The sequence below is a fragment of the Pleurodeles waltl genome, chromosome 7 (genome assembly GCF_031143425.1).
Source record: "Pleurodeles waltl isolate 20211129_DDA chromosome 7, aPleWal1.hap1.20221129, whole genome shotgun sequence".
NCBI classification, from domain to species: Eukaryota; Metazoa; Chordata; class Amphibia; order Caudata; family Salamandridae; genus Pleurodeles; species Pleurodeles waltl.
The window spans coordinates 496,126,420-496,138,677 of NC_090446.1; positions in this window are offsets into that span (position 1 = coordinate 496,126,420).

Consider the following 12,258-nt stretch of genomic DNA (forward strand, 5'->3'; position numbering starts at 1 on the left):
TCACCTTCAAAAACACAGGACATACACAGTTTTACATGTCAACTGTCTAGTTCGTCCTCCAAACAGTCTTAGTCAGGCCACTGATTATGTAACTTGTTAAATTGCTGGATCCTGATTCACCCTGCATCCTGTCAGCCTGACTGGTATGTGTCTGTGCGTCACCCTAAAGTTTCCCTGTGGCTACATATGTACCACACTTGCGTTAGCAAACCTCTCATTCCTCAGAGGGTATTTGCTCATGTGCTTCATCAATGCATACCCAAATACATTGTATAGCATCATCTGCCTTTTAATTGTACCATATGAGTTAAATCCCCTGTGAATACCAAACTTCATGAACCATCCCTTGTCTGGGTCTCATTTATGCATGAATGACAAAGTGTGACAGTGTCTCTGGGTACGGGGCCTTCAGCAGAACCAGCAACCTCTGATAATGTCCATGAAAAATCCACACATGTCAGGACCCTGACAGTTCACACACAGAATTACATTGCTCACAACATTTTGATGGGCCGTGTGTGGTGAATAGCTACGAGAATAATCAGCACAGAGGCTATGATGTTTCCAGATGCAGTGGAAATTGCAGAGGCTAACCTGTTTACAAATATTGAAATGACACCTGCTGGAACATGACACCTGAGACATTATCTCACTCAGCACACCAAGGTTGCCATGTTGACTGTCTCATTAAACGTCTTCAGTGACAGGGAGGGACCATCCCCATGTAGGTTCTTATGTCCACATCCACTTTACTCACATTGATCAACAAAGGATACTCAGTAGATACTGGAATAGCTGCCACTGACTCATGATGAGACCTGGACCTAACTGTGACAAATTACACCACTAAAAATATACAGGCTCAACATTGGACCACACACATGAACAAGACACCTCTGTGCAATTGATCACTGGAAATATGTGTACACGTGCTGCCTCGTCTGCTGGTCCACCACAGCGACTGGAGAGTTGTGGCACAGTTATATGACCTCAACTGTGGCATCATATTACATTTGTGGTTCACCTTTGGCTGTCTGGACCAACTACATGGTACCCACTTCCTCAAGGCATGTGTCTGACTCGCTGTGGGATTCACCAACAAGTGCCTTGGAAGCTTTTACCACATTCATACAGGCATATGTTCAATAATGGATCATGTGATGCACACACACTTGGTCAACAAATACATTAGTTGCCACAGCACACACATTGAGCCATAGGCATTGAGGTATTGTACATATGTGCGTCACATTGCTATCCTCTCCTGATGCCAAACATGCCCAATTTGTGCGATACATATATGTAGGCCACACATATGGCCATCTAGTGCGTCGGCCAACCGTCAAAATACTGTGAAGGAAGTAGCGGGTCATGGTCCGCTGCAGTATGATGTCTCACATGTGAACATACACCATCAACACCAAAGTGGGTGCCATCAGCCTATCTCTGATGTGTCCCAAATGTAACATGACATAAAAACTGAAAAAATGCCCAAAACCAGTTCATGCACTGAAATTTTGACGTTGCTAGCATTATGCGTCATTTTTTTTTCACCAATACAGATTTTGCGTCATATTTTTTGACGCACAGGAGTGAAAATTAGGCTGCATCCAAATAATTGTACAGACTATTTACTATTATTTGGATGCGGGCTAATTTTCACTCCTGTGCATCGAAAATTATGACGCACAAACTGTCTGCGTGAAAAAATATGACGCGTAACGCGAAAAACAGCTGACATTTTATTCAGGAAGTGATGTAATAGGATATCCTGTTTAGAGATCATGGACAGTGGGTGTACTTTCACTTTCACTTTGCAGTCTGTGAATCTTCTAGACTGTGTGGCTGTGTTGAGAGTGGTGACCATTAATTTTGTGCTTTTGTGTCCTGTGTGCTGTCTCAATTGTCAATTTGTGAAATAAATATTGTTGGTGTATAGTGTCCTACTGTGTTTTGTGTACATTTGTCCAGTTTTCTAGTGTTTTTGTTGTTTGTGGGAGTCTGTTGCGGGTAGTGCTAGTTTGTGGATAGTTGGGCTCTTTTAATGGTTAAGTTTACTTTTCTTCTGTTTTTGTACCCCTACTTTCCCCCTTTTCCCCTTTCTATTTCTTTAACCCCTATTCCCCTTCTTATTTGCACAATGTCTGGTAGGCCACGTCTTTGCAGGATGGGTGAAGAGGAGTTGGGGGGCTTCATATAGCTTGTGTGCCATTTCTTGCCACTGATGATCGAGGCAGGGGCCAGGGTGATACAGGGGTATCACACTAAGGCACGCAGAATTCGGTGGGGAAAGGTGCTGCATCACCTGCAGCGTGTGTATGCCAGCCAGAGGAGTGTCCACCAGCTGAAGCCTACACATTGTATATGTCTTTGAAATTGTTGGTCAGTGCACAGATTTTGAGCATATTTCCTCCTTCCATGCCTTACAGGTGGACCGACACCCTACACTGTGGGAGAGGTGGTTACATTTTAGGACCCGATCACTCCTGTAAGTGTTGATATGTCTGTTATGTGTTGTGTTTGCTGGTGATGTGTGATGGACTCCTGTGTGTTGAACGCATAGCAAGGTGTGATGCGTTGGCCAATCATGTGTCTTTTATCCATGAGTGGGATTTCAGTTTCTCAAATGTTTTGAGTTGACCATTGCATATCCTATTGTATTATCTAGGGATTGTAGGTCATTCCTGTAGGCCCCACAGTGAGTACTGGGGTGAGTCATGTGGATGACACTTGTATCAACAAGAGTCGCACTGGAAGTCAGCTCAGATTTAGTCAGCCTGTCAGACCCACATTCTCACAGATTGGTACAGCAAATTGCTTTCCAACAGACTTCTGCTTCCCTTTTTACCAAGGTACTTATTAAACTGTAGGTAGAACTTCCTAGCAGCATGTACTTCCACATGTAGTGCTACATGTATTTGGAACTTGAGTGCAATGGCCTAGGTGTGCATGCTAATCATGATCATGGGTGTTCTTGCAACTCTGTGTCTGGTGTAAGTCATGCCTTACTGGAAGTATATGTTGTGTACCAAGCTCTGCATTTCCTGACATGTGTGGCGCTATGATTGGTCAAGGGTTTACAGACTCCTAATTGTTGATAGACCTTACCTGTGGTGTGTGTGTAGAGCCAAACACATGTGGAATTTTCTATACACTCCTCGGTGTCCATGGTGTTTGGAATTGTTAGTTGTTTCTCCCCCCCCTCAAACACAGGCATGGGTTTGTGAATAGGGTACCTAGGACGGATGCTACCAGTATGTTACACATACATGTGAATAAGTGACTGTTTGGTCGGAACCTAGTATACACACTCAGGTATGGCACATGGGTACTATACTGGCAAGTCCTGTTACAACTTGCAGACCATGTGGCTTGAGTTTTGCATTCCGTACACTGACATTTGTAGCCCAGGTATTGGCGGAGGTTATGCAGCATGATTGTTAGCTGATAACTGGCAGAACTCAGATGGCAAGTCAATGCCAGTTGTTACCCATCTTGTAGGTTTTGGATGTGCTATGTGTGATGTGACCTTAGTAGGCTGGCCTGCCATGTACTTACTCAGGGACATTCAATGATCTGTATTGTGAGCTGTCACAAGTACAGTAGATGTATTGTCTGATTGACTTCTTGTGCCATTTCACACAATGCAGTTCCTAATGTAAATTATTTGCATTTGTCTTCACAGCTGCAAACATGACTCCAGACCAGGTCAGTGAGTTCCAGCGGCGGGCCATGAGATACCAGCAGATCCTGCTGGTAGAGTCGGGGTTCAGGAGGATGGCCCGTCGATACCGCCATGAACGGGCCTCCGGGGCATGGAGGGCCTTCCCACAGGGTGGCCCTACTTTGCCCACCACAGCCACCACCAGCACAACCACCACTTCAAGCCCGGTGGCCCCACCCACAGCTGGGACTGTTGTCCCTACATCTGCCGTACTTCCAAGCCCCAGCATTGCAACAGGTGCAGGACAGCCCACTGGCCTTGGCTCCACATGCGCACAGACCTCCTCCGCCGGTACCCAGCCTGACCCAGCTCCATCAGTTGACCCTGCAGCATTCCACGAAATGGAACGGAAGATGGACCGTGTGTTGCGGAAGTTAAGCAATCTGAGCTGGGATGTTCGCCACATTAACAGGTGTGTGAAGTCCATAAGAGGACCCTCCGGAGGGCCAAACTCTAGACTGTTGTGACAATGGACATGATTCCCTCCCCTCCCTCCTCTTTCCTTGTTCTCATACTTAGTGGGCTTAGGGGGCTTAGTGTTAGGTTAGTATAGGCTGTTAGTTTAGTTAGTGTTAGTGGGTGGGGGGTGAGGGGTCCGGATTCTTTCTATTTTTACTTATTAAGTGTGTGGGTGGGCGGCTATGTTGGGGTTCTTGTGTGTTTAATAAAAATAAAAAAATACAAAATACAAAAAAATATATATTATAGGATAGTATAGTATGTGTTTAGGTTAGTATGGGTTGTCCTTCATGTGTCCCGTCTCATAAGGGGGGTGGGGGTTGATGTTTAGAACGTTTCCTTACATGTGATAAGTAAGTTTAGCTTAGATTAGTTAGGGACAGTTGTGGGTAATGAGTAGTCAGGGTAGATTAGGGTAGGTAAGACTTTTCCCTCAGTTTCCTCTTCTGTGATTAGCATTTAATAAATATATAGTTAACCCTTTACAGTATGTGTTAAATGCTACTTGATCATGGCCTTGGAATTAGAGTACATGAATGTTGTTCTACTACATTTGTGTCCTATGCTACGAACAAATCCCAACTGAGCTGTAAGATTGGCAGCTACCCCAGAGCTACCTTGCAAAGTTTCCACCATTCGTTGCAACCACCAATCACAGTTTATATGGATCCCAACGTGTTTCTGTCGATAAGTATGTTTTCTACATCACAAACAGTGCTTCCAGACTTGGTATTGGGGGAACAGTTTTAGGTCTGACTGCAGTGTGAGGTTCAAGGACACCCTTATAAGATGAGTTCTTGTAAGCACTCTTTTATTCTTGTCTTCCTGACTCACATTGATAAATTGTGATATAGTTCAGCATGATTACCTATTTGGATGTAAACTCAGACAGCTTCATTCATGCAGTGTTTGTAGTGTTTGCTTAGATTTGTGTGCACTGTTATATGTGTTAGTATTGCATGGTGACAACATTTTGCAGCCACTATTTGATGACTTAGATATCCCTTGAGGAAGCATTATGCTGTCCAACACAGCATGATGGTGTATGGTTTCTCACTTCATCATGTATTACCCTCAGGAAGGGCAGAGTATGATGCAATTATGGCCACTGTGCAGATTTATCTGACTACATAATATCAGGACAGTTGTATTGACAAGCTACGTAATTTGACAGTAGGCACATTTCAGTTATCCACTGCACAGTTGATATGTCACATTACCCAGAGACAGATTTGTTGTGTAAGTGCTATTTATTGAAAAGTGCTGTACTGCTATATGTACATTGTCCATGATTGTGAGCCCATTATAGTAACATCTTACATTGTGATCCTACACAAGGGGTAAGGAAATGCTTTTGACATGCTGGGGTGATGTTTCAGACAGTGCAGAGGGACAGAATTTGCCAATGAGTAAGAGAGAGACAGTCACTGGGCAGGCTGACAAGATATACAGTGGTAAACAGAACAGTCATTAAGTAGAGTTGTTGTAAGACTGGCATGTTACAAAGCACAGGACCTTGGTAATCGTTTGCCATGTGGCAGGGACTAGTGCTTCCGGGTACTTTTCCGTGTGAATGTGATCTGTTCCATGTCTTCTTCTTCTGATGTGTGTGTTGCCTCCTCTGTCCTTGTTGGTGGTGGTTGTGAAGGGGCAACACACACCTCAGTGTTAGAAGACGTGGAGTCAGACATCCTGGTCGCTGCTACCTGTGAAGGTCTTAAGGGCAGTACTGCTGCAAGGAGGTTCTGCTGATTCTTAAGAATAGCAGCCACATCACGATGGTAGGCAGCCAGGTCAGCCCTGAGGGGTTCAATGTTGCATTTGTGCACGCGTTGACAGGATTGCTGTTGTAGGTGTTGGGTCAACTGTATTACAGCTGTGCTGATTTCCTTCAGGCTTTTTTGCTGTTCCTGCAAGATAGATGTTAGCGCTTGCATAGTTGCTGGCTGATCTGCAGATGACATCATGCACGAGCGCACCCCCTCAAGGCTGGCTGCCATAGTTTGCATCCCTATCCGCACCTCCTTGGCCAGCTCCCGCTGTAGCTCCCGCTGTACTCCGACTACAGTTCACTCAAAGCTGGTGCCTGTGTCATCTGAGTCCTCAGCTGTAATGGAGCTGGCAGGTCTTACAATTGGGGTGGTGGCTGGGTCCTCTGTGATGGCTGCTTGTTCTGTACTCCTCCGTGTGACTGAAGGTGGGGTCTGGAGGGTTCCAAGGACCTCTTGGGTGGTCTCCTGGGGAATGTTTGTCAGCTCGTCATCCATGTCATCAGGGTATTCTGGGACAGGCATATCCGCAGGAGATCCATCTTCCTCTGCAACGAAACGGGGTACAATTAGTGTGTCTGTGTTGTGGCATTAGTGATGTGACATGCCTGCCTTGTGATGAATTCACATTGTGATCTTGTTTCTTGTTTATTGATCCAGTCTTTCAGATGGGCATTCTCCCAGGCCTATGGCCCACCTGCATGTCACATGTATAGTATTAAGTTATTGGACTTCTCTGCATCATCTCCTCTAGTATAGTTTTAGGTCACATAGTGAATTGCCACCTTCTTGTCCTACTCAACCCTCCCCCTACTTCCATTCTCATGGCGAGGCCTTTTACTGGCTGTGGGTGTTCTGATGGCACTGGCAGCACACTTAACAATCTGGACCTGCCCCAGTCTCTGATCTTTTACATCCACTTAAATGTAGTTGACATGTAGCATATCCTATGCATAGCAATCTTATAGCACAATATGGATGTTGGCATTGGTAATGTGTACAGCTGATGTTGGGAATGTGTGGTATATTGGATTGCCCTGATAATCGTATCAGTGTCCTATTTCCTCCTCTGACTCTGCAGGTGTATTTCAGTGACCAGTTACATGTGTCCTCCCCCTCAATGCTGTTGTCTGAGCAGTATGACATTTGGGATGTTACATTGTGACCCAGGCACAGGATGGACCCTGACATATGCAGCATGGGTGTGTCCTTAGTGCTGTGTAGCTCCTGTTGTTGTTGACATTGGCTGATGTTTGCAACAACTATGGGCATTGACATTTGGCAGTACTGGGGCCTTTGTCTTTTTTCAGGGGCTTGTTCAAGTTGTCATCCTCAACCCTCTAATTTAGGTGTGTATGATCCATGGGGATGTTACTGCCATTGGCTACTTGAGCTGCACACAGAGCGGAGGTGTTAGTGGCAACTGTTGTCGCAGTTACATTCCAGTTGTCGGTGTGGCTAGAGGTTGTTAATAGGGCCTTAGTTAATGTAGGGGGTATGCTGGCTGACATGTGCCGGGATGTCAGTTTGACGTTGTGCCCTTCCCTCCTGGCGTGCCTTTCCCTTTGCTCCATCGTTGGCATGGCAGCATGCCCCCATGGGACTGTTGTTGGTGTAGTGTAATGGTGTGCCCCAGCTTCTGTCTGTGCAGGCCATGCCCCCATGTCATCCTCCTTTACCCATGCAACTCCATGTATATGATGACTTCCATGCATTTTGTGGTCAGTATCCCCCCCGTTGTAGTTGACATTTGTGCATTTTTAATTCCCCATGAGACTTACCCTGCATGTGCGTTGTCTCCTGGTAGTCTGCGCTGTCCTGTCCTTGAATCCCTGTGACGATCTCCTCAGTGATGACGGCTGTGACCATCTCCTCCATGTGGACCAGGGCCTCCTGGTGTGCTGGACTCCCACCTCCAGTCTGCTGTGCTGCCTTCCTGTTCCTGGACATCTTTTCCTTGATCCTGCGCTTGCAGTCATGCCAGCGTTTCTTGCACTCGATGACTGTTCTGCGTACTTCTGCCACACTGTTGATCCTGTCGACAATTTGTTGCCATATAGCCTCTCTCCTACTGATTGGCAATTTGGAGGTGACAAACAGTTGGTGCTGGTGTTCAGTCACCTCTTTAACCAGAATTTCCTGTTCCTCTGCACTGAAGCAACACTTTCTTTTCTTCTTAAAAGTGTCCTGGTTCTTGTGGGGGTCCTCCTGGCTGGTTCCTGGTCTGTTGTCATCTTCCTGGGGTCTGTAGAGGCATCTGGGATCCATTTTGGCTCTTCTCTGCTGAAATGGCAGTGTTCGTGGTTTTTTTTTACGCTATTGCGTCAGAAAACGCTGCATATCCGGTTTGCGGGGTCGTAAATCGACCCACAGTCATTTCCGCCGCGTTAACGTCGTTTTGCTTTATGACTAGATGCTGCGGTGTGCGTAAAAAAAAAATGACACACATCTGTGGTTTGCGCCGCCGTGCGTCAAAGTATAAATTTGACACCCGCACGGCGCACCAAAATGGCGTTAGCCGGCGGTATTATTTTTGACGCAAAACTGCGCTGGCGCAGTTTTGCGTCAAAAAGTATAAATATGGCCCTGAATCTCTCTTTCTGATATGGGCACAGGAGCAGTAGAAGAACACCGGGATGCTCCAGCACTTTTCTTGGCTAATAATAACTGTTGGCACAATTATTAACACTGAATTACCAAAAACCCAACCTGAGTAGCATAACAATAAGTACTGCGACACTAGGGCTGGCTTCACAGAGATTTACTGTTGCACACTACAATTAGAACTGTGGTTGCACTTATCATGCACAAGAAAGACAAACAAGGGCATTAATTATATCACATATAACTTTCCTGCATGCATAGAGTTAGACTAAAAGGAACAAAAACAATCCAAGAAATACAAATGTCCACTCTGGGTTTAAACAGTTAGGGTGGCACAGTTTGGTTTGGTTTCAATGTGTGTGTGAAAAACCCTTCAAAACAAATTCCTCAAACCTGAAACACAGGCATGAATGACACAATTTAAATCCAAGAGTTATGCTTTTAGAGAAAGAAAAGTCACAGAAATGCTCTTTTAAAATTGCACTGTCACTTTTTGCAGTACTTGAGCTCAAGCAGATTTCCTGAAGCACATTTAGGCAAGTAACTACAATAACAATGTAGAATGTTCAGAAATGTATTTGTCTCTTCAAGATAAGCACTCTGCCAAAATACGAGGTCTGAAATACACCAGCTGTTCTAGGAAAGCGCGGCGCTCAAAGAACAAACTCCCTGGAGAATACTAGTCACTTAGCTGCAGTCTTTTCTGGAGTGCTGAAGGAATGCCTACAGGAGCTGAGAAAAGAATTGCCTCAAAAGTCCTGAATACGAGGATGACAGCAGGGGCTAGACTGCCAAATCAGATGCTGAGATCAGGAAGCAAAACAAAGCCAAGCATGGAGGCATGCTTCACTCTGCTATTTATAGCCAATCAGGAAAGCAGTTGAGTTTCCGCATGTGGATGAGTCACCACACCCAATTAGAAGCACATGCCTACACAACACCCAATTAGAAGCACATGTCTACACCTGCTCACATTAGTAAACAAGCATTGGTAAAACAAGCATTGATAAAACCAATGTGTAACACAGCACATTATGTTTACTTAGAAACATGAAGGTTTAACCAAGAACAGAGATATGATTTAACCCTAATCCCTGGGGATGCTGACAGATAACGCAGGAGGCACCTTGGGGATTCCTGACAGTATCAGTGGCCCGGGGGAAGGCCAAAGGATGAATGCTGCAGCTCAGGAGGTGATCTCTGAGGTCCTGGGAGCATACCAGCACACCCAAGACAGGATGGGCCAGATCCTGGCCACCCTGGAGCAGAGTCAAAGGCTGCAGACAGCCCAACATCAAGAGACCATGGAGCAGTGGAAACAACTCAATGCCACCTTGGCCACTATTGCAGGGGTGCTGCAGCACCACCACCCAACCCAGCCTGAGACTCCCACAAACCAGGATGCCCCTACCACTGACCAGGACACAGACCAGCCATCAACCTCAGCAGCAGCAACTGGACTGGTGACACTGTCTAAGGACACACAGGAGACCAGTACCCCTACAGCCTAGCACAAGACACAAACATTCTCAGACACCCACCCAACACACATCACCCACACCTCAGCATACTGTAGAGGCACCTGCATCCACATCAAGCACACCTCCACCTGGTACAACCACTCCCTCTACCTCCACTCCCGCACCTTCCTCCATTTCCACCCCGACTGCCCCTAAAAATCTTTTCCTGTCCCGTGTTGACCTTTTTGAACCCACTGGCCCACCCCATCTCATCTGTAAACGTGCCGACCTCCTTGCCCTTTCCACTCCTTCCACGTCCAAGTCCTCCCCTGTCCACCCTTCCCATTCCCGTGCCCCTTCCCCAGTGAGCAAGAAGCCCCGTGCTGGCCCTGGTCATCTGCTACCCCCCGATCCAAGCCCGCTCCCCCACCTTACAAGGCTAAACCCAAACCCCCTCCACCTCCCAAAGGTAAGCCAAAGCGCCCCCTCCCAGACGTAAGTCCTCACCCCGCCACCCCCTGCCCCGGTTCCATGAGGTGCCTGGCTGCCACAATGATGTCCCTTTATGGTGGAGTACCATGTGCACATGTGGGAGTCAAGTTCAGGCCATCTGGGCCCATCAGCCTTTTTATGTTGGACTGGCCATTGGCCTCATATGGACAATCCGCTATGACTTTTCTAATGAAGTTTGTGTGCCCAGTGTTAGTGTTATGCACATGTGTGTACTTTGGGCAGGTTGTCCTGGCCTTGTGTTGGGTAAGTACCTCTTGCTCAGATGTGTATAGCTTGTGATGTTGTGGGGGTTGGGGGTGCGTTGCGGGTGGGTGGAGTGGGTGGCTATGTAACTGTGCCCTTGTTTAGCAGGTTGCGGTACTTACCTTCGTCATCTTCGTCAGCGGTCACAGTCGTGGAGGTATACGGCAAGGAGCAGGACTGCCATGATTTCCAATTCTCTCTCCATGTCTGCTTCGTTGTGTTGTGTGTGCCTCCAGTGAGTGTTTCCTTTTATTTGGTTCGTTTCCACCAGGCTTTGAGTGGTGGTGGTTCCCGCCCCGGAACTGACGGCGGTCTTGTGCTTCATTATTTGTTGGGTGGGTAGGGCCTTTCCGTCGGACGGTGGGTGGCCTCTTCCGTCGTTATCGTCACTCCTCTGCTGGCGGTGAGTGGTTTCCAGGCTGCCTATTTTTCATGTGCTTCATTATTTGGTGGTCCTGACCGCCGGCCTGTTGGCAGTAGTTACCGCCACTGCCGGCGGTGTGGTCTTTCCCACCGTGTTTATGAGGGCCTATATCTATTCACCTTCATAACACGGTTTTGTAATGACCGTTTAGATATACCTTTCCTCACACCTCCTATTACCTGGTGATCAGTATAGGGAAAGGTGCGGAAGACATTGTGGCGCAAAGGGTTAATTAGCTTGAACAGTGTAGATGAGCGTGATGCTTGCTGAAGCCAGAGCAACGTGGAAAAGTTCACGATGTTCGCTTTCAAGCTTGTTTTTTTTAATGACATTCTGTAGATAAACTTATTCGCAGCTGCATGTGTAAGAAACAGGTTGTGAAAGAGATTCAGTCTCAACCTTGAGAATGAGACCACAGTAAAAGATGGAATGAAAACAATGGCCAGGGAATGGCAGAGCAGCCAAGAGGCATGTGTTGATAACATAGCTAGAAAATGCTGGAAGAAGATAGAATCCAAGCTTCAGGTTATTTAAGCACTGAAAGGCAGGTGAGGGAATTGAAGCTCGCAGATGGAGTTGTGAAAACTGTCATCTTCAGACCCAGTGCTGCCTCCCTGTTGTGCTGTTCAGAGACCATGACGCTCGAGGGGGAGAGAGGTCCAAGCAGGCGGTAGAGGGCTTCCCAGCATTTTGTGGACTAAGTTAAATTCCACCCAGTGATGAAAGGCCTTTGTTTCTCTGCTCTATTATTATGATTGATTATTATGCTTGCACTGTGTTTATAATCTGAAGTATTCAGCTCGTTTATATTTTGCTTTCTGAACATCGTAGTGTGAGCCTGCTGCAATAATTGAAACATACATTTTGGTATGCAGTTAAGCAAAGCTAATCTGAAGAATTCAGCTCGTTTATATTTTGCTTTCTGAACATCGTAGTGTGAGCCTGCTGCAGTAATTGAAACATACATTCTGGTATGCAGTTAAGCAAAGCTAATCTGAAGAATTCAGCTCGTTTATATTTTGCTTCCTGAACATCGTTGTGTGAGCCTGCTGCAGTAATTGA